We start from the raw sequence: 3,615 nt of genomic DNA on the forward strand, positions 1-3,615 counted from the left end.
AGGAGAATTGCTTGAACCAGGGAGGCACAGATTGCAGTGAGCTGAGATGGCACCACTGCACTCCAGCCTGGGTGACAGAGCGAGACTCCATCTCAAAAAAAAAAGAAAAAGAAAAAGAAACTGTAAAAGACTGTAAACTATTCATCAAGGTATTTCACTTAGATAAAATGTATAATTTATCTAGTAAAGTTATTATGTCTTTGCTCCCAGCAAATGTCTTGATTTATTTTGCAAGTAGTCAAATGTATGATTATATAACTTGTTTTCATTAAAGACAATTCCACAAACAACCTGGTAATCTAGAAATTAAGGCACTTTATAGATTAGAAGCCTCCAAAGCTGAACTGAATATAGACAGTGTCAAATTAGTCTGATTTCTATAGATAAAATTAACCACGATTAATTGTCCAATATGAACTTTATTATTTACTTCTCTTTTTAAAAAATGTTTTATACAGATGGGGTCTCACTATGTTGCCCAGGCTGGTCTCAAACTCCTGGCTTCATGCAATCCTCCTACCTCGGCTCCCGCAAAGCGCTGGGATTATAGGCATGAGCCACCATGCCCGGCCATTTACTTCTAATTTTTCTAGTCTTAGATTTTTCTGACTATTGACACAAAATTAACTGATTGTAAATATATTTTTGCCTAGAATATCCAGTGTGCATTATGTACATGTGTTTGCAGGCACTCCTGACTAGTTTACAAATAACCCTTATATTTAAGTAACATGCCATTTCACTCTTTATAAGCTATCGTACATTATGAAAAGTGTTTAATGTTTTAAAACATTACGTCTCACTCTTAGTCATGTTCTAGGCTCATGGCTTCAATTAAATATTACTTACATAAAGGGAGGTAAGATTATTATAATATTATATTAGTAGAAGCAAGCACTTATGGCCAAATTCCTTTGGTTATTCAGTGAAGCTAACCAAATCATTTTGGTTACAGGCTAGAAACTGGCTGGTTTTTCTGATGCCTTGTTATAAAACTTAGAGCTTCTAGACCACCTGCAAGTGCTAACTACTTGTTCATTTGTCTACATTTTTCTCCCTTCTCCATTATTGAAGTAGTTTTGAAGAAAAACCTGTGCTGAATTGCGATTTAAATTGTCAGTTGCCTTTTAGAACTACTAGGTCAGTAAGAAATACCACAGCTATTTTATTAGTAATATTATTTCTACAAGTTTTTATATTACAAATATATAAATTATACCATTCTACTATTACTGTTTTTCTTTCCATTGTGAATAAAATTGTTTTGTAAACTACTCAAAAGATATTTCCCAGACTTAATTTATGCACTTTTATCTTAAGATTTTTGTTTTGGTAATGATTTTTCCTAAAAATTAAGATAAAATGAATGATTTAATAGCAAAGACATACAATGTAATATAAAAATAGAATAGCGTATTCAAAGGAACTTAGAAGTAGCTTTGAAGGTATTAGTTAGCTGAAGTCAAATTATTTATCTTTTATATTTTATTAAGCACTACCTCAACTATATGCTCTTTTAGGTAAATCAAAAAGCGAGTTTATCAACACTGTCATTTTCCATATAAGATTCCATAGATTCTGAAATGCTAAATTTTAAATTAGAACAGATTTTTTCTAATATTTAAAATAACAGTATTTCTACATGCTCTGAATAAAAATCCATTGAGATAACATAGTCTGTCTTTTCAAAATAGTTACATTTTGATCAAACATTAAAATAGAAATGGATGCAAAGAATTTTTAACAAATAGCATTCTATATTTTCATTTGGTTTTTAATTTTATAATTGTAATTGACTTCTAAATGTTTAAAAATATTTTATACCAGCAGTTAATTTTAAACATTATAAATAGGAAAAGAATTAGTGATAATCTTACTATTGTTGTGAACCACAAAAATAACAATGACTATAGTTTAAATAGAAAAAAGATATGGTGATATGATTTTCGTTTGTTTGTTTCCAGTGGGGTTGGAGTTTTTTAAAAGCTGTAGATTTTAATCAAGAGCTGCACGTTTTTCTTCTTGCTTATTGTAGAACATTATTTTTTGTAGAAAATGTTTTCAGTAATTTTAGTGGTTTGGCTCTACTATTTCTTCCATCTTTAATTATAGCATAGCTCTTCCTCTCCCTTCCCTCTCAGAATGTTTTACAAGTGTGTCTCTCAAAGAACAACCAAAAAAGACTAATCAGCAAAAAAAATATATATATATATATATATATATAAAAAACATTTTAAAGTTTCTAATTATTTCTTATTCCCCTATCAATTTGGTTTAAAACAGGTATTTACAAACACTGGTAGCCTACTTTCCTATGGCCTTTGATTTTATATGAAGTGCTTTAAAAGAGTTCAATCAACCTTAATGGTGCATTTTTAGTTAAGGAAATAGAATGGGGATAAGTCAATTTGAGCTCCCAGACAAACAAATGTCTTCAGAAAGACTCAGGCATAAATGGGTTTAGAAATCAGAGTACGAGTAAAATGCAGTGAGCAGAGCACTCAGGGAAGCCAGATACAATGGAAAGAGTAAAATACTGCAGAGCTTTTTAAGGTTCATACAATTGGAACAATGGACTTGATCCAGCCATCTATGTTAAACTGTTAAAAGATAGGTGAAAAAGCAAGCTGGAATTCTATAAAGAGTGTTGAATGGGGAGCTTTAAATCTAAAGAGAATGAATACAGTCATTCAATAGGATGGCAATGAAGTCAAAATTGGCATATTTCCCTGGTTACCTTGTGAAGGACTCTTCTGTTTTAGGTATTAAGCCATGATTAGCAACAAAGCAGTATTTACACTGCCACAATTGGGGTTTTTAAACAGCACAGTATAAATATGTGAATTTTACAAACATACACATATATACATGGAAGTAGAAATACATGTAGATCTCACGTAGTTGTAACAACTTAATATTCTAGTCTATAGCAATCAGTACACTATATGAAACTTCCTGCCGTTTAGGAAAAAAAAAAGGCTAGTTTAGGTTTAGTGGCAAAGGTGCAAATGTACAAATAGATAAAATGGTTTAATTTTTTAATTAGCTGTAATCAATCAGGCTTATTTTATACATTTTGGGGAAATTGTTCTTAAATGCATTGATGTATTTTCCTGCTTTAACAAATAGAATACATTAAACAAAATTTTATTTTCAATGATTTATAGTGTATAGAATGTGTTCTGAACTTCTGCTATAACCTTGGCAGTTGCTTAAGGCCAAATTCCCTTATACGTACTTTTTTTGTGTGTCCCTTCAATTATTATGATGCTGAAATAACTTTTTTAGTTAGTTGAAGATTCCAATATTAATGGAGCCATTACTATATTGTTAAATTATGTTTTGAATGAAGATATGATTATATTTATGGAAACATGCTAAACTCTATACATTGAAATGATACAATAAAACTAAAGCCCAAACATGTGTTAATGCTAACACATTGGGCAGTTGTTAACTCACAAGAAGTATAACTATGAGAATGTCAGTCACATAATTGTCATCCTTTAATAGTTCAATTATGGGCCGGGCGCCATGACTCAGGCCTGTAATCCCAGCACTTCAAGAGGCCAAGGCGGGCAGATCATTTGAGGAGTTCAAGACTAGCCTGGCCAA

This window comes from Theropithecus gelada, chromosome 7b, assembly GCF_003255815.1.
Source record: "Theropithecus gelada isolate Dixy chromosome 7b, Tgel_1.0, whole genome shotgun sequence".
Taxonomy (NCBI): domain Eukaryota; kingdom Metazoa; phylum Chordata; class Mammalia; order Primates; family Cercopithecidae; genus Theropithecus; species Theropithecus gelada.